A 20,564-nucleotide genomic window follows, 5' to 3' on the forward strand; every position below is an offset into this window, starting at 1 on the left:
ATTCCAGAATCAGGGACGTGGGTGGCGCTGTGGGTAAAACCTCAGCGCCTAGGACTTGCCGATCTTCAGGTCGGCGGTTCGAATCCCCGCGGCGGGGTGCGCTCCCGTTGCTCGGTCCCAGCGCCTGCCAACCTAGCAGTTCGAAAGCACCTCCGGGTGCAAGTAGATAAATAGGGTTTACCAGCGGGAAGGTAAACGGCGTTCCGTATGTTGCGCTGGCTTGCCAGATGCAGCTTGTCATGCTGGCCACGTGACCTGGAAGTGTCTGTGGACAGCGCTGGCCCCTGGCCTCTTAAGTGAGATGGGCGCACAACCCCAGAGTCGGACACGACTGGCCCGTACGGGCAGGGGTACCTTTACCTTTACCTTTTTATTCCAGAATACTGATCTTGTTGGAAGTATAGGAGATTAGACGAGGAACTTTGTGACTCCCTGAGCAATAGGCAACACCAACAACCTTGTTCTTGTCATGAAATTTTATATGCAGCTAATGATTGCTGTCATGTGCAGTACTTTGACACTTCCATCTGCCCAACTTGTCCTCTGAACTAAGCTCACCAGTGAGAGGGAAACAGATGTCTCCAAAACCACCCCCAACAACCCCAACACAGAAAGCAGGATGGTGCCAGTATGTATTCCACACAATAGAAATTACTGAGGATCCAGCCGGAATCTTTCCCAAAAGTCTTTTTCAAAGTGGTGTAGGGAAAAGTAGGTTTTTGAGAACATTATCATACTAGCTGAATGATTTCATGTGATAACCTGTCCAAAACATATTTTAAAAGTTGCAACTATGCAACTATAAATGGTGCAAAAAGGCCTTGAGTCAAAAGCTTTTGGAAAGTCAAAGTACACTATGTCCACCAGGTCACTTCTGTCTATATAGTTGTTAGTACTCGCAAAGAACTCTAACAGGCTGGTGAGGCAGGCCCTGCCCTTCCAGAAGCCGTGCTGGCTCTGCTTCAGCAAGACTTGTTCTTCTATATGCTTGGTTATTTTCTCTTAAACAATACTTTCCACTAGTTTTCCCAGGACAGAGTTTCAGCTAATTAGCCAGTGATTTCCAGGATTTCCCCTGGACCTCTTTTTAAAAATTGGTGTTACATTGGCTACTTTCCAGTCTAACACCTTGAATTAGACCCAGTAACTCACTGACACTGCTTAGAGATTTTTTTAAATATCAGACAATATTTAAATACTTTCAAATAAATAAATAAAAATGCAGCACTTTCAGGACTAGTGACTTTATTTAAATAGCTTTGAAGGGACAAAAAGACAAATTCATGCAGGCTGCTAGCCATTATGGCTATATATTCCCTTCAGAATCAGACACAGCATGGATCTGAACGCCAGTTGCTGGAAATAATAGTGAGAGAAGGATATTGTCATGGTGTCTCCTGCTTGTGGGCTTCTCAAGAGGCCTCTGATTAGCTAAACCAACAGAGCTAAACTTATGTAAGTGCAAGGAAGGATGTGAGCCTATACAATATTTGTGTATATGGATGAGACAAGTAATTATAAACAATTTAATTGAGAGCTTTCATCCAGGTTTTATTTTTTGTGAACACTTTTTGGGCTATCCACAAGCTGGATTTTATGGCATATTGCTATCCATATCTCCAATGCTAACCATTTATCCTAAGTGAGAGAACACCAAATTCCGCCGAGTAGAATTAACCCAGATCCATTTTGATCCAATTTTATAGGATACACAGCTATAAAATTAGGCTTTGTTTAACTATAATGGACACAAAGCTGAGATTCCACAAATCACAAATGGCAAATAGCTGTCTCAGTACTTTGAATGTCAATTGTCGTAAGGTACCCTAACTGTAATTTGTGCCTTGGCTAATTATTTCCCCTAGTCCCTACACAATCCTAAACATTTATATCCAGGATATCAAGAGAGAGTTAGAACAATTCAGATGTGCTAATGAAGCATCAGATGCCATGAATACACAATGATTCATTGGAAACTATTTGTTGGCTTCTTTAAATAGCAGAATACTCCAGATTCACTGAAAGGAATGATGCTGTGTCTTAGGATTACTTTATTTAAGACATATTATAAATCTTAACTGATTTTAATACTTTGATGTAAATTGCCTTAACTGTTTACAATATTATATTGTTGTAACCTGCATTATAATAGCCCGCTTTTTGGTGAAGGACGGGTAAGGAATCCCATAAATGAACAAATTTTGTGGCAAGGAAATGATACAAAATACATGTCCATACAATCAGTTAAGAAGAGGCATACAAAGGATGAACAAGTTAAATCTGTAATGATAGATTGGGCAAAAGATGTGGGACATAACATAATGTTTGAAGATTGGGAAAGGTTGTGGAGGAAAGGGGTTAAGTTCACTGCATGTACAATGTTAAAGGAAAATATAATGAAAATGATGTATAGATGGTACTTGACCCCTGTAAAGTTAGCAAAGATTTATCATAACAGTGATAATTTATGTTGGAAATGCAAAGAAAAAGAAGGTACCTTTTATCATATGTGGTCGACCTGCCCCAAGGTGAAAGACTTCTGGGAGAAGATTTACAATGAATTGAAAAAAATGTTGAAATATACATTTATTAAGAAACCAGAGGCCTTTCTTCTTGGAATAATAGGTTTGGAATTGCCCACGAAAGATGTTAAATTGTTTTTGTATGCCACAACTGCAACAAGAATTTTGTTAGCAAAGAATTGGAAAACACAAGAAGTACCAACAGTGGAAGATTGGCAGATGAAGATGATGGACTTTTCCAACCTGACTGGAAGAGTCCGCGACCAGAAGGAGGAGGAGTACCAGGAAGAATGGATGAAATTTAAAGCCTACTTAGCTAAATATGTTAAGATAACTTAATTGGAAAAGCTAGCAAATATTAGATAGGCTTAGGATTTAAATATGTAAGGATAGGATTTAAGATGTTTAAAGCTAAATTGGAAAGAATGAAAGATGTTAAGTGATCAAGTTAATTCTTTGAGAAATTGATTTTGGAAAACTGTTAAAATGATATACAATGAAATTCAACCAGGAAGATTTGAGGAAGTCACTTAGCAATGTTACTAAGATTGGTTTAATTACAATTAGGATTTATGTATGTTTGTTTGTCTTAAATTCCTTTGGAAAAGCAATTGAAAAAAAATTGGGGGGGGGAGAGGAAGAAGGACATGCATTTGTTTGCTGTCGTCATTGTGCTTGGTGCTTTATGGAAATTAGCCCTCTGTCCCAGGAAGTTTGCAGAGTGGGATGTAAAGACTTTAAATTTAAAAAATACCCACGCAAGCTTGGTTTAGGCAAGAGCTGTAGCTCAGTCTTAGGTCATCTACTTTGCATGCAAGAGGTCCTAGCTTCAGTCCAGGGCATCTCCAGGCAGGCCTGGGAATGTCTCCTGTAGAGCCACTACCAGTCAGTATTGACATTGCTGAGCTAGATGAACCAAGGACCTGACTCAGTAGAAGGCAGCATCATAGATGATGATGATTAAACACATGACTGCAAATCCTCTTTTGTTGATGGGGAGTGCTGGTGCTGTGTATAGGTGTATAGATCAATTTGGCCAAGATGTTCACTGCTTAACTATGTTTATATTTTCCAATTTTTTTATGCACCATCCCAAAAACTGTTCTGTGAACCACCCCGTGATCTTTGGATGAAGCGTGGCACACAAATTTAAGAAATAATAATATTCTATGAATTAGCAGAAGAGCAGCCAAATTCTTGAAACTATAGAGCCCAGATTCTCCCTGACTAAGCTGCTATTCTGTCAACACAGCTGGGCTGGAGACAGTCCACAGCCCCAACCACCCTACCCAATGCTCAAAAAGGCTACAGGAGGTTTTTTTTTTTTTTGTGTGTGTGTGTGTGTGTGTGTTTTGTAGGTGCTGGTCCACTGGTAAGATGAGATCTTTCCTGTGAGGCCTCTACAGTATATCTCTGGGGGTTACGTGCCATCTCATTACACATAGAGAGCAACGCCTGTTGGACTGAAAGCTGGGCATTCCAAGGTTGACATGACTAATGCAGTGCAAGAGCAGGTGCTCCTCTGTTGGAAAGGATAGGTTGCCCTGGGGATTCAGAGGTCTCTGGGACAGCCTATGGGAAGCTGCCTTATTCCAGGCCATAATCTTCCATCTGTCTAGCCCAGTCTTGTCTACTTTGACTGACTGAGACTCTCTAGAGTCTCGGGCAAAGTTTCCCATCACTTGCTACCAGATTCTTTCTGAAGGAGAGATGGTGAAGGTTGAAGTTGGGATCTTCAGCATTCAAAGCAGGTACTTTACCCCTGAGCTAAGTTCCCTCTTTCTTGGCATCCCTACACTTCCCAAGTTCCTACTTTCTAGTACCTTAAGTTGTGTTAACTTCTAAAGAGAGGGGAGGGGGGCTGAGCATGCTCAGTTGATATTCCTGAAGCAGTGAAATAAAGGCACTCTACTAATGCTATTGACCTTATCTGTTCCATTTTATTTTAAAAAAAAGCTGTATTATTTACCACTTAAACAGCCATTTAGATGTTTAGTTAAAAAATAAATAGTCCTAGTTAAAAATTAAAAAAACTGGATTATTCATCTCAAAGCTGCAATGCAAGGATGTAAGGGGGTGACTTCCAACTCTACATTTCTATGTTTCTAACTCAAATCTCTCTGTCAATTTACACAGAGCCATTAGTCCCCCTTAAAGAGGGGTATTTTCAGCAATTTTTCAGGTAGTAAAAGAAAGAGAAATAAGCTCAAAACTCTGTCATCTCATCTTACAATAGCAACCTCTCCTGCCCCTACAGAAACTATCCTAGTCTTCACTTGACCTTTTCCCTCTGTCCGTGAAATTGCTGGAAAAGTGTAGCATGAATGCTTTAGCCCAGTTCTAGACATTGGCCTTTGCTTTTATAGACTGGAACCCTATAATGTGTTGAAGAGGGGACTGCTCAGTTACTCAGAAAGGTGGGAAATATGTTCTGCATATGTTCAGAGACATTTTCCTGCTGTAAAAGCCCCAGATAATGCTAATATAACTTGTAATTGATCCCAGAAGTTGGTTGGGGGTAGCTGTGACTATTCTAAAAATAATCATTTAAAAAATATATCAGCACATCTTTCTTGTTTGCTGTTTATTTATCTTCCAAAAACTCCCCTACATACACTTTAAAATTGAAACCACTCAGGACATTGCAAAGCTCCAGAAATGTACCCCACAAAAAAGTTATTAAGACTGGTCATGTATTTCATCTTCCATTATATTTCTGACACAACCTTAACATTTCAGGCACTACCACTTCTGAATAATGAAACTGGCATGGCGCTCTCTCTCTCTCTCTCTCTCTCTCTCTCTCTCTCTTTCTTTCTTTCTCATTAAAGAATAATAAAAATAAATTATTTACAGCAAAAAATTGGACAGGGTTCTGTGAATGGATTCCTGCCTTTTTAGAGATTTGCTTTACTCTCCCTTTGTGCCTTTTGGGTTGATAAGCCAGAGTAAAAGCCAGCAGCCCATTCCCTCACCTCCTAAAATAAACCCACCAGCAGCTGCAGAAACAAAGAGGTCATGAAAAGTAAGAACTGTACAAATACCAAGTATAGAAAGCAAACATAAATGAGTGTAAAATGAAGACAACATTGGGGAGAGAGGGAAGAAGAAAAGGAGTATGAAAGAAATACAGATTTCCCTAAAACACCAAAATGAAGGACCCTGAAAGCTAATAAAATGATCCACCAACAGGGAGAAAATATAAATAATTAATTGGAACAGGGCAACAGGTGACAAGAATGGCCTGTCCCCAAAAAGGAGCTGGAAAAGCATCAGAAAAGAACAACCAAAAAACCAAAGGGGTGAAGAACCTCCCCTATTTGGAAAGGTTATATTTGGGGCTTTTTAGTTTAGAAAAAAATGAGGGTAAAGAGGTGAAGGGCAGGATAGAGCTGCATTATATTACTGATGGTATGGAGAAATACTAGAACTCAGGGTGATCCAATGAAAGCAACTGGGCAGAACTCATCAGCGGCATCACCTACAGGGCCTCCCCTGCCAATTGTAGGGGCCGAGATGGTTGCTATTGGTCAAGATGTTCTTTCACTACTTGGATCCCAGTCCATATGGTAATACTAACACCTTGAACTGCACCTGGTATCTCACTGGCAGCCATTATGGCTTTGGAGACACTGGGTCCCACCAGGCTGCCCCATTGCTTCTTCAGACCCAGAAATCTCCCCCCTAAATAAATTCACACATGACTCAAATTTTGGTTTGGTTTTTTGTTGAATTTAGGCTTTATGTATACAGAAAGTGACTGGTTGCATAGGGTCTGGTTTGACAAGCTCCCTGCCATGCAGGTAGTGCTGACCCAGGGTTCCAGCATAGGTCAGCCAAGGGTGAACACCTGGATAAGTGGAAAGCCGGGAATGGCCTAACTCTGCCACCCAAATGTCCCCCTGGACTCAGGCATGGCCACAACCCCCTCTCAGGGGTTGACCAAACCATCGAGTCCCTGGATTCCTTTAACGGAATACCCTTCACATAGGGATGGCGAGAGCATTCTCCCATACATATCATCTTAAATAGAGCCTATCCGCAACCTTACAAGTTGTGACGATTTGCTACGTGGCAGGCAAAACCCAAATGGCAACAGCCAATCAGCCAAGTGGGGAAAATCCCTGCATGCCCCTGTCACAACGACACACGACGGCATAGCAAGGTCAAGCAAAAAGCCCTAAAAGTAGGGCGAGGTGGGCGGGTGTTCCGAATGCATGCGCTGAAAGAGGAAGCTCTGGGTCATGTGCATGGGCATAAATAGGTCCCTTGAACTGTTTAGACTGCGTCCCATTGGCCAGATTGCACCCAGCTACGAGGGACCTACCAATCGGGTCTTGTGGCTGACCAATTGTACCCACCCACAACACAGGGTGTCGGTTGTCCAGGTCTCACTGCAATACGTGCCCTCTTTAAGAAAGGACCTGATTTACCGATCTAGCAGCCACATTTTGCACCAGCTGCAGCCTGTCTTCATCTGGCATGAAAGGACAAGTGAGCATGGCTTCTCAAGTCTCTGCTGGGGAGGTGCGTCTGAATAGGCTCCCCCCCCCATCTGTCTGAATCCAGCTTGCTAAGAATTATTGGGACCATGTGTTCACCCCTTCAGCACAGTTCTATCTCTCTCTCAAATAGTGCAGGCAGCAACAGCTGCTTTTTAGGAGGAGGTGCCAGGTGTTGTTCCCAACAAGTCTGCTGCCTCTCCTCCTGCAGTTACTAGACCGTGATGAATGAATAGAAAAGCACAGCAAATTGCCAAACAACTGCCAGGGCTTGTGTTCTGGGCAGCAATCAGAGATGAGCCAGGAGCCAGGGAACATGATACAGGTCAGTGATTAGAACCAAAGATCAAGGCAGGAGCAGAGACCAACCAAGAACACAGCGACACACCAGAACTCAGGAAGACTTTCGGTGGAAATGGTTCAGAAGGAAAAGAAAGCTGTGAATACTCCTTGCTGCCCAGATGATCTGATGGCAAGCCATGTAGGTGGAGTCAATCCAGAAGGATCTTCATTGAGAGAATGCTACCTTCAGCAGTTCACCACAAAAGGCAGCCATAATAATTATAATTATAATTATACCTTTATTGTCAATGTACAACCTGTGTACAATGAAATTAACTGAGACTCCCTCCCCCACCCACAAACACTCAATCTCGTTGCACTCTGTGTGCTTGTCGCACAACACACCAACCCCAAAAGTCAGTTGCACTATATTATTTTCCGTTCAGCAGCCTAACAGCCTAAGGATAGAAACTGTTTTTTAGCTTGTTGGTACGACTGATTATACTTCTATATCTCCTGCCCAAGGGTAGAAGATTAAAGAGGTGCTGGCTGGGGTGTGAATTGTCCCTGAGAATTTTTCTCGCTCTCCTAAGGCAACGATCCCTTGTGATGTCATCTAGCGGGCTCAGGGGACAGCCCATGATATCATGTGCTGTGTTCACCACCCTCTGTAGAGACTTTCTGTCTGTGGCTGTCAAGCCAATGTACCACATTGTGATACAATAGAAGAGGACACTTTCTATTGTGGACTGGTAGAAGGAGGTCATCAGTTGTTGTTTAACATTGTTCTTTCACAAGACCCTGAGGAAATGGAGTCTCTGTTGGGCCTTCCTAACCACCTAAATTATATTGTTTTTCCAAATGAAGTCTTCACTAAGGTAAACTCCAGGAATTTAAAGGAAGAGACTCTCTCCACACAACCCACCCCCCGATATACAACGGGGCTAGTTCCCCTCTCTTCCTCCGAAAGTCCAACACCATTTCCTTTGTCTTGCTAATATTTAGGTAAAGGTAAAGGTACCCCTGCCCGTACGGGCCAGTCTTGACAGACTCTGGGGTTGTGCGCCCATCTCACTTAAGAGGCCAGGGGCCAGCGCTGTCCGGAGACACTTCCGGGTCACGTGGCCAGCGTGACATCGCTGCTCTGGCCAGAGCCAGAACCAGAGCCAGAGCCAGAGCCGCACACGGAAACGCCGTTTACCTTCCCGCTGGTAAGCGGTCCCTATTTATCTACTTGCACCCGGAGGTGCTTTCGAACTGCTAGGTTGGCAGGCGCTGGGACCGAGCAGCGGGAGCGCACCCCGCCGCAGGGATTCGAACCGCCGACCTTTCGATCGGCAAGCCCTAGGCGCTGAGGCTTTAACCCACAGCGCCACCTGCGTCCCTTTGCTAATATTTAAGTGCAAGTTATTCTCTAGGCACCATGTAGATACCTTTTTGAACCTCCCCACTGTACGCTGATTCATCCCCACCAGCCATACAGAAATTCCAGCAGCTCTTGACAAAAGAATCATATAATTATAGATCTGTAGAGTCAGAAGGGACCCCAAGGGCCACCGAGTCCAAACCCCTGCAATGCAGGAGTACAGCAGACAGGAAAACAATTACCTTCACACGTGAAACCTTGCAGCTCTGAACCAAGCCAAAAAAAAACCACAATGGTAGTGGACAGTTCATTCAACCATATAGTAATATATAATCACAGCTTAGATATTTTTAAACATGTTATTTATAACTGTATGGGAAAACTTTCAAAATGATGGTTGAGTCAGGAGCTGAGGCCTTTGATCTTGACATGTATTTGAGCATACACAAGACTCACGTGCCCCCCCCCTCCCACAAAGGAGCTATATGACAACAGAAGTCTTCTCATGGTAATACCCACCACTAAACATATGGTTGTGTGAATCAAGAAGTTGATTGGGAACTTCCCTCCCAAGCAGTTCATCTGCTCTGCCTTTCCAAAAGCAGAACCATGTGTGTTTGCTGCTCGAGAAGCAAAACTGCACCGTCAGCCAAACGCATAGCAGCCCCCATTAGAGATCTTGTTTGCAAGATATGCATATCCCGCAGAACGAAACTTGAACATGGTACAAAAAGCGAAGTGCAGAAGTTAGCCTGAGGGCAGCCTGTGACTTACATGCCAGCGAGTTACATGGTTTTGCATAACTCTCACTGGGGAAAGGAGGAGATGAAGACATGGTGCAGGCCAAAAGCTGCTGCTGCTGCTGCTGCTGCTGCACACATTGCAGCACTTATAACCTAAGCAGGTGCTTTCTCTTGTGCAATAATAGGTTCAAATATCAGTTTATATTATATTGTGTTCTCTATTATTAAAATAGCCTACTTTCTCCTCCTCCCTTAAAAAATATATAGTAATCTGTTGCCAGCGTGAATAATATAAATAATCATGTTCTTTCTTCTACCCAGATTAGGAGTCTACCGCTCTTAACCACTACACCACACTGGCTCTACCTGAAAGGACATAGGTAGTTGCCTTAAACTACATTGGACTATTTCTCCATCCAGGTCAGTTATGCCTACTCAGCAGCTCTCAAAGATCTCAGACAGAGGCATTTCCAATTAGAAGATAACTAGATAACCCCATTGTGTATATAAACAAAAACAAAGATGTGGCAATGGTAGGGCTTTGAATCATGTGCGTACACATCCTGAAACATTGAGCTGTGGTCCTAAAAACTGTTACAGAAGTCTTCACAATCAAATTTACATCTTCTGACATTCAGTATGGATTATATTTGCTGCACTTCGTTTCCTATCAAAATGTACCATAAAGCCCATGCCCCTAAGGTCTACGTTATGCCTCTTCCATTAAGTTCCATAATAGTTTCTTTACAGGGACCTCTTAACGATTTGAAATCAAAAGGTGAACTAATCCATCTGTTTGTAACCTGAATTACATTACCCGGCATGCTTGAGGAATTCTGTCTTTGCAAATTCCAATAAGAACTGACCTGATCCGCGCCACCTGGAGGACTTGTGACAACTGGAGCACAGTCACCCTTCAGATTTCGCATTTCTTCAGATTTTGTGATGCAGTTCTCTGCTGTAAATATACACAGGGGGGAAATGCACATTTTAGGATAAAATATATTTAGATAAGTGTGATTTGTGGGGGGGGTGCATATTTAAATGTTTAGATATGAACTTCCATGTAGATTTTAAAAAATGGATAGGTTAATACAGAAGTGGCATGGGATGGACTTGGGTATGAACACATGTTAAACTGACAAAGACTAGAAATAGACAAATTCTTGCTTTCCTTTATATTACAACTTATGCTCCAGAGAGATCATTGCCCTCTGTACAGACCCTTCGGGCTGTTACGAGTACTGGAGGGAGCAGTCTTGGTAGTTGCACCTCCCTCAGAAGTTCAGGTAGTGGTGGCCTGGGAGAGGACATGCTATGTAGCAATGCCTAAATCAGGCTTCCTCAACCTCAGCTCTCCAGATGTTTTTGGCCTACAACTCCCATGATCCCTAGCTAGCAGGACCAGTGGTCAGGGATGATGGGAACTGTAGTCTCAAAACATCTGGAGGGCCGAGGTTGAGGAAGCCTGGCCTAAATTGTGGCATTTCCTCCTCATAGAAGTGTGTGTGGCACTTTCACTATACTGTTTTGGGTGGATGCTGCAGCCACATTTCTTTACCTTGGCCTTTGACACCTAAGGGCCCATCCTATTCCTGTGACTATAATCTGTTTTAGCTGTTTTCAGTTGGTGTAACTGCTTTGACAAATGTGTTGGCTTCCTTCCGCAAACCTACACACTGAACTCAACTCCTTTCACTGCTCCTTTCTGTACTTTTTTTTTTTTTTGTGGAATAATAATTGCTCTGGTTAAAACACGATATACCCTGTCACATGACTATAACTGAGCTAGTCGGCAAAAGTAATTTTATGTATCAATTATTTAAACAGAATCTGTGATTATCCATTGGAGCAATGTGAGGGGTTGTTTTTTTTATTTTTTGCATAGAATAAGTCTTTTCTTTTTAGGGAATTGCAGCATGATAAATAAATGAATAAAGACTTGTAGCAGTGTATATCTCTGTGAAGAAAGCACTTCTGCTGTGGGAGCATGCCTATCAGAAAACTTAGAAATCACAATATTCCCAAAGGTTCTACTGTTCTGTATTAAAAAATAACTAAAGACTCCAGATGTATGTTTCCTTCCAATACATAAAATGCATTTTATGCAACAATGCCTGAGATGAGAAACTGGCTTGGCAGAGCTTACAACTATTCCACATTACTTCTTTTCATAGGGCTGCTGCTGCTACAGCAAAGCAGATTTACAGGCTATTGTGGGTGTCACAGCGTTTTGCTTGGATTAAAATTCATGACAAATCTTGCTTGCATAAATAAATCAAAGAGGCAAAAGTAAAGTTTAAACACCCATACACAGCAGCTGACATTATGCCAAAGAAGATGCATAGCACAATTTCAAATTTGCTACATAATTCAGTAATTGAGAAGAAAATTTGCCATACTGAATGAATTATGAGAGTCAACACTATTACACACAGCATAGGGTGTATATACAAGTTAGTTCACGCCCTACCTCTATTACATAGCATACTTTAACTTGGGAGCTACAGACTATGGATAATTAGAAAACATAATCCAGTTGATAACATGTATGTAGCTGATTTTTGCTACACATACATAAAGCAGCATTCAAGTCAATTTCATGGAGATCAGATGTAAATATTAGTGTTCAATCAAGTTTCTAGCCCATATGGAGATACCTTGGTGGGGGGGAGTGGTGAAGGTGTGTGCTATGTTTCTGGATCAAATAGTAAATTAAGAAGTACAATAATGTACAATATTAATTATGTTTTCATTAGTCCTTTTAGGCCATCTTAAAGATTTTTAAAGAGTTGTCCCAATTTTGTTCTAAATTGGCAATCCAAAAATACAGAAACTGCTGTTGCATATGTTCACCAGCTATGCGTTCATATTACTATGGTCATACAAACTATTTATTTATTTACAGATATTTTTATACTACCAACATTAAAAAAGAAAGAAAGTTTCTCATCCCTGTTTATTAAAGGCTTGATGAAGAAACAATAACATTATGAAAACTCAGTGTTTGATCGGGACAATAAATGAACAACCGCATAATTTTACATAGTGGCACAGAAATTATCAGTCACCTGGATCCAATAACAAATTGTGTAAATTAATTAAGAACATGGAACAATCTATTCCAAGCATAGCTGCAGTACCCACAAATAGAATGATCACATAAGAGCCCTGCTTTCTCCTCCAGTGAAAGCATTATTATAGAATATAGGAGGTCTGTGTGTGCTTCCTTAATTCCTCTCCAGCTTTCCTGTGTGATGCAAGCTACTTGAAGTCTGGAGAGCTCAAGCTCTTGTTAATAATGTATTAGCTCTCCAATTACAAACACTCTTTTTTAGTCTGGGATTTTAACTTTATCTCAAATAGTGGGCCAAAAGCTTCATTCTCTTTCTTGGCATATTTGTATTAGGGAGCATGCATTACCAAAAAATGACCAGTTTTCAATATGATTTGTTAAATTTCTGAAATTTGGCCATGTTAATGTGTCTCAGATGGTCCCAAACCTGACTTACATTCCTTGAGCATTAATTATATTCAGGGTAAACTATTATACAAAATATTGCAGAACTGCCCTTAATCAAGACTCATCATCTGCTCACCTAGGTGACGTAGCATAAAATTCTCTCCCCAAAAAACCTTTTGATGTGGGCAATTTACAGAACAACAAATGTTGGAGATGTAGCAGCTCATGAGCAACTCTAGGCCATGTGTTTTGAAACTGACCTGTTATCAATCCTGTCACAGGGAAAATCTATTTAATCTAATCTTTGAAACTGGAAATCACACTCAGTCACCTGATTTGTGGAAAACATGCCTGTGGGTTGAACTGCCAAACCTTCAGCATTAGCAAAGTCTTTTGGAAGTTACAGTCTGCACATAAAATGGATGTTACGGACTGGCTGGATGCAGAGGAGTGGTGAGAGGCACCAGCTGGGGAACCCCCTAGGGAACCCCCAGGGGAAGAAGGCTCAGAGCCAGGAAAATGGTCAGAGGGAGAAGGAGCAGGCCAGGTGGAGGAGGAGGTGTCAGAAGCAGAAGCGGTGACAGGGTTTGGTGAACAGGAAGAGGCTACGGCAGAGCACAGTTCAGACTCTGAGGCAGAAGCAGAAGCTGAAACCAGGGAGCCTCCCCCTCTTGCTGCAGCCAGCTCCCCTCCACCCTGGTCTCCTAGAACATGTAGAGAAATGAAACGAGTAGAACTGGTGGGGGCGTTCTGATGCAGCCTGAGATTGTGGCTCCTCCTGGTAGGGCTGGGGGAGGGACACTCTGGCCTAAAATTCTGGGGAGCCACTGCCAACCAATGAAGATAATCAGGGCCAATTTTAGATTTGATGAGGCCCTAAGCTACTGAAGGTCATGGGACCCCTTATATGTCCAGCTGTCCTTTGTCAACAACAAATTGCCGCTGTTTTTTGTGTTGAATGTATGCTATATGGTAATTTATGGGCCTAATAGGTATCTAAAGCCGTTTGCACATGCAGAATATACACACTATATACTGAAATGAGCAAACCAGTGATATTTTAGGGAGCAGGCTAGCAGGCCAGGCCCATTACTTACATCATAGAAGCCTACAGAACACAAAACACTGTTGCTGTATGTAGGTTTTATTTTATTTGTTTTTTATCTTATATCTTGGAAATGTACATCCAGGGTTTTTTTCCCCTTTACATTTTTTGGGGGCCCCCAAGAGAGTGGGGCCCTAAGCTATAGCTTGTTTAGCTTATATGTAAACCTTGCACTGAAGATAATACTGAGCTAAATGAACCAATGGCTTGGTATAAGGTGACTGATTCAGATGGGCAGGGTAATTAGAATAGAATAGAATAGAATAGAATAGAATAAGTTATTTTCAAGAAATGACCCACATCCATCAAATTACATATCCTATAGGAGGGAAAATAAAGAAAATTTCAGTGCGACCACTTCCACAAGAAGTACACCATAGCAGAATCACATTGAACATGCAGCTTTCAATGTTGAAGGAAGTATGTGGCTTGCAAGCTTCCTATACTGGTTGGTCTGCCGTAGTCGAAACATCTGAAGAAGTGTGCATGTGCACAAAAGCTCATACCAATAACAAACGTAGTTGGTCTCTAAGGTGCTACTGGAAGGAATTTTTTTATACACATCAGGTTAGCCACTGTATGGACAGGATGCTGGACTAGATGATCCCGATCCACCAGGACTCTTCTTATGTGCCACAAGACCATGCGATCAACCTAAGGGCCAACTTTCTCCATGAATTAACACTACAACTTAGTTAGAGGGTATGGCGACACCACCCACATCTCTGAAGCTTCAACCTACTCATGTTGTGTATATTAACTCATGCCTTTCAATAGCCATTGGCAATCTACATTGTGCAGACAGGGCTATGTTTGAGAGAAATAATGGATGGATACAAATCCTACATTAAAAAAAACACAAAGACAAAATAGAATCCTTTGAATAAACATTTTAACCTCCCTGGACACTCCATCAGAAACCCAGAGTAGCTATCCACGGGAAAATCAATGCCTGTAGATATATGGAGCGTGAGATGGCAGAATAGGAATTAATTTTAAAAATTGGCTGTGTCAATCAAAGCCTAACCCAGGGACTATGGTTTCCTCTTGCATTATAATAGCTGGAAGGAGCACTGCTGATTTTGTAACTGAATGTTTGCAAAGTAGACTTTGCAGCTTGGGTAACTGTCCCTTTAAAGACTGAAAAGGACCCCACCCCACACCCCGATATTCAGCTTTCACTTCCAGGGCAGTATCTGTTGAATTACATAATCACCTATGAAAGCTCATGCTCTTTCAGTAAAATTTTTAGTCTTAAAAATGCAAGTTAATAATCTTTTTCTGGTCTTTATCCACATGCAAATAGTCAGGATTTTGTGGGTTTTCTTTGTTCTACTTCTGCAATGGATAACTTTTAAAACTTCTTTAAAGATAAAACACCTTAAGAATAGACATTATTGTGTGACTTGTGCTGTTATGCATGCAACTTTTCACAGTGTCCCCACGTCATTATAGGCAGCCCATATTTTCTCCCTATTCAATCTAGATTTACCATTTCCATGGAAAGTGGAATTATTATTTTTTAAAAAAAAAAACTTGTCAACAACCTGCTTGCAATATCTGAATGACCTATTTGTGATATTAAGCTCCTCTCCGAAAGTGCCCTAAGTTATTAAATCATAGAACAGTTTCAGAAGCAAATGATTTCACGGTAATGCAACCTAACATATTGGAAATTAACAATATGCAAGTCATTTGGGCCATTTCTTGAAAATAACTGAATAATAATAATTTTATTATTTATACTCTGCCCACCTGAAACAGCTGCCTTATACCAAGCCAGCCCATTGGTTCATTTAGCTCAGAATTATATCCATTGGCTCCCCAGCATTTCAGGCCAGGGTCTTCTTCCCCCAGCCCTACCTGGAGGTGCCAGGGATTGAATTGTGGACCATCTGAATGCAAACAGATACCTTGAAACTGAACTATGCCCCTTTTCTCTGAATGTGCACATTTGTATGCAATTTTGCCTGATAGATACATTTTTTCCTTCTACAATGCATTTTGTGTCTTATTTTCATTAATATATGCATTTTTATCCACAGTCTGCTCCAGCATATGCATTTTTGTAGTCATTATTTGGCTGGGAATAATGAATTTCAAAGGAGGGGTATGCTTCAGCTTGCATATTGTTTCAGAAAGTGAGAATTATGGAGGTACACCTTTAAATGCAAAGAAAAGAAAAGCAAATTCCTCCCACATCCTTCATGTCAAGGGATTATGACTTAAGGTTACCAGACATCCCCGTTTCCCAGGGACAGTCCCTGGATTTACAAATCAGTCCCCATACAAAATCCATTGAAGTTGATAATTGTCCCCGGATTCATTGAAAAAAATCTGGTGACCTTATTCTGACTTCCACTTGTTTAACAGCAGCAACACCAAAATGGGCACTTCCCCCTCCCTTAAATTACATTGTTGAAACAAAGAAACTTGGGGGAGGGAGCTAGGAAAAGTTCTGTATGAAAGGATAGTTAGCATAGTTCTGGTCTGGAAAACAAATTCCTGGGCTAAGTGAGCTCTTAGAAGTGCCCCATTTCTTAATTTGTAGGGTACATCATATGTCCTACCGAACCACTGTTTCGTACCTGGCTCACATTCACACAGAAGCCCCCAAAGAATTCCATAGAAAGAGAGTCAAAGAAAGCAGCACAACCCCCAAACCGAGGACTGAATATCAGTAAGCAGCTGTGATATGCACAAGATGGCAGAGCACTTGCCTGGTACTAATGAACAATGTTTCCAACAGCATTGATTCCCTGGGATGATGCATAGCCACTGAGAGTTTATAAAGTAATGGTGTGCACAGTGTGTAAATTGGAACAAAAATGTACAGTTTTCAGCCTGCCTGATGCCAATTGCTTATTTTGGACAGCATGACTGTGATTATTTTTCTGTTTCCGTGCTATGTCAGCTCACCTAGGTAGAATGAGCAGACTCAATTTCACTGAAAGTAATGGAGTGCGATTAGCTAGAATTATTTCCACTGGGCTGAATTTGTGCACCCCTTCTGTTAGGAGAATAGAAGTAAACAATGAGGCACCTTCCCTGAAACCCAAGAAGCTTCATACTACTTACCTCTTCATAAAGATAACATTTTCATTCTAGCCATGCTCAATTAACTTATCCAAGAACTGATCCAGTCAGAAAATAAGTTCATTTAAGTGAGTTAAACTGGGCATCTGTTGGGGGGGGGGACCCTGATTACCCAAAGTCTCCCTTCACCAGGAGGAAATGAAATGTTCTCTCTCCACATTTTAAAACATATGCCACTTAAAGTGCATGTTTGTGTTTCTCTATGAACAGGGAAGTTTGTATGCAATAAAAAACTGACTTAAAAGATGTAATACCCTGAGCACCCAGCGCTGTGCTAAATGAGCCAACATTTCCCAGCAGATATCTTTTTCTGAGAAAATTTCTGAAGTCTTTCTTTTTCTTAGCCACTAGAAAAAGAAGACTATATCACAATTGTTTCTTCATTATTATTCACCATTTTGTGATGGTCACCATCTCTGAACCTTTCCAACCCCAGGCCCTATCAATGTCCTGGATCAACACTGGGGTCTGATCGGCACTATACATTTAAAGCAGTATCACACCCCTTTAAACAGTAATGGCTTCCACCAAAGAATCCTGGGAAATGTAGTTTGTTATGGGTGCTAATAATTGTTAGGAGAACCCTACTCCCCTCACAGAACTACAATTCCCAGAGTTCCATAGAAAGAGGGGCTGACTGTTAAACCATTCTGGCCCAAAACACAGAAGACATAATTGCACACCTTGGAAAAGATACACCAGATCAAAATAAATAATGTTAGTGTCTAGCATACTGAGTTTTGTGGAGCTGGCATAAGAAACAATCTTAAATTTGTATCCATTTAAAAAATAAGTCATATAAAAATCACCATGTGAAGAAATTGCCACTCTATGTCTTTCTTTCTTTCTTTCTTTCTTTCTTTCTTTCTTTCTTTCTTTCTTTCTTTTTATAAGGGCAGATTATTAGTCTCACAAATGACCTATTTCTGCTTACTCCCTACAACTATCAGCTTAGCTTAGTAGAGTCGATGCTTTAACAAGGTGCTGTTGATTTCAATGCTGGGCACACAGAGTGTGACTTTGAATTCCTTGCATACTCAAATTGCTATTGCTCATTGCCTGGGACGTTTGCTTTCCACCTTCTGCTTGTTGTTTGGAACCAATGAATCACAAAATAAGTATGCATGCCCAGTTTTCAAAATTATTGCATTTAGAGAATGAGATCCCGATAGCAAAATAGTGAGATTTGTTTGTTTATTAGACTTGTTTATTAGATCATGCAACTTTTGAAATGAACATTTTATTCAACATAAAACGAGAGGCAGCAGAGCTATCCAGACTTTGTGATGTGCTTGCTCGTTCAGTATCAGTGTACTACATGGAGTTTTTCTCTCCTGTCAAACGCCGGATGGCACCAGCTGTTGGGCAGTTTGGTTCCCAGGGGCGCAAAAGGGCCTCTCAGCAGCATGACCTAGCTGAGTTGCCACTGCCTGCCCTCCTTAGTAGGGCCCTGGGTAGCCATTTTAGCAGTAGTGGGCAGCAGTGCACCTTTTGAATGTAAGCCAAGCTTAGTTGCCATCTGTGGCGTCTACCTGCCATGTCCACTTACTCTTGATGGTTCAGCGGCATTACAGGCTGGCACCACCTCCCCCAGCACCACTTGAGAAGGAACACTCACTGCAGAGGGTTTCCCGGCCAATTGGAGGGAGTCTTTGAGAGCCCTGATGTGTTCATCTGTTATTATACCCACTGAGCAGACCAGAGGAGAGGAGTTTTTCTGGTCCGCTCCTGGGCAATACCCCTTATCCCTGGTGTGAGGCCTGATTGGCTGCCACCAGGCAACCAATCCAAGGTCCTGCAGTGCCAACCCTGGAGCCCAGTTATCTCCCTTCCTCTCACACGCCAAAGCACAACGAGGCCCACTATGGATTACCAAACGGTTGCATGCTTCCAAACCTATGTTTAAAAAAACACGCCTAAACTTAGACGGTCCACAAATCGTCCATTTGCAAGTAATAAAGGAAAATTAGCTAATAATCTGCAACAGTATGTGAACAATTGCTGCTAATCTAAGTTGCGCATAGGCAACAGACACCAATTTGTAAACTACCCAAAGCCCAAAAGCTTTTTAAGTATTTCCAGTCCCGGTGAATTTCATTGTGCCACAGTAAGGTACAATATAGACAGAGGGAAAAGGGAGCAAACCAATCTATTGGAAAAAGCAGGCATGCAAGAAGTTTTCTAATGCCACTATGAAATCCAGATTCTGAAATGTTGAAAGAAGGGGAGAAAATACCCAGAAAGGATTCAATAATAGGCTTACATTAAACTAAATAAAATCATTTTGAAATGACTGAAGAGAAATAGTGTACAGGGGGGAGAAACGCCCTTGGGTCTGCAGTCTGTTTATGCACTGCATATTATACCTTTTCATCACAATTACCTAAAGTGGTACATTTGTATTTCTGTAATGTATGGAATTCATTACACAGTTTTGCAATGAAATTATCACACTGTGGCTGGGACATCTGCACCCTGTCATGTATCATTCTATTCATTTCTAGTTAATTTAATCTTAATATCTGCCTACATGACAAGACAGATGTTCAGCTATACTGGAGCTTCTATAGTTTCTGCCTGGAAGAAACTTTCAGACATTGCAAGAAATGACATATTTCATGCAAACACCTTATGGGCTTCAAAATATGTTTTTTGTTCAGCGTTTTCTGTTCAATTAGCAGTCGCAGTCATAAAAATCAATGCATACCAATGAATTCTTAAATAATATTGACCTGAATGTCCTTTTCTCTCATTTATATTGAATTGATTTCTATAAAAAAATAAACTTTTAATAGCATACTGAATGTGAGGAAATATCAAGTATTGTCGCTCAGAGAAATTAACCTAGAGCTTTCTTATGCTGTCATTAATTTTGATCTCTACTTTTATATCAGACCATTAGCAGGTGAAATGACTGGCAGTTGCCTATAATGACGCATATCAAGGGTCTGAAATGACAAGGTGCTAAACACATGATTTTGACCCAGTGAAGATATTAAATATGAGCTTAGCATTAGCAGAAGAGTAATTCCATTTCTGTGTGTACTGAAATGGCAACAGCAATGCTACCATATTAAATTGCCAAGAGAGCTACTAATTAATGGAATAAAGAGAGCAATATATTTAAATATATATAAGTGAAGCAAGGTGCTTAGGAGCCAAATTATTAGGTGGTAATTGTAGTAGTAAATAATAATAATAATAATAATAATAATAATAATAATAATAATAATTATTTATTATCACATCTAATATATTGGACATTTCTGCACCACAGCATGCCCCAAACATATTCTAGTTTTTTTTCCATGCTACTCTGGAATCTCCACAAGTCACTCATCAGTGGCAATAGTGAAAAATCCATCTGCACACAACAGATTGCAGAGCTTTGCTGCAGGGAAGATATCTGTGCTGATGTTTACCTCCTTTGTTCTGCGTTCTTTAAATATATCTGGATAGATCTGCACAATGTTGCATTAGAACGA

General features: G+C 41.1%; 1 long non-coding RNA gene across 1 annotated transcript in view; it reads right to left on the bottom strand.

Annotated features, from left to right (window-relative positions):
- LOC307211045 overlaps positions 1–20,564 on the bottom strand; it is a 68,268-nt gene that overhangs the window by 41,244 nt on the left and 6,460 nt on the right. The window contains exon 2 of the long non-coding RNA XR_013836264.1: positions 10,282–10,373. This is a non-coding gene — a long non-coding RNA (uncharacterized lncRNA). The remainder of the gene's footprint in view (positions 1–10,281; positions 10,374–20,564) is intronic.

The sequence above is a fragment of the Podarcis cretensis genome (genome assembly GCF_951804945.1).
Source record: "Podarcis cretensis genome assembly, chromosome: 1".
Lineage (NCBI taxonomy): Eukaryota > Metazoa > Chordata > Lepidosauria > Squamata > Lacertidae > Podarcis > Podarcis cretensis.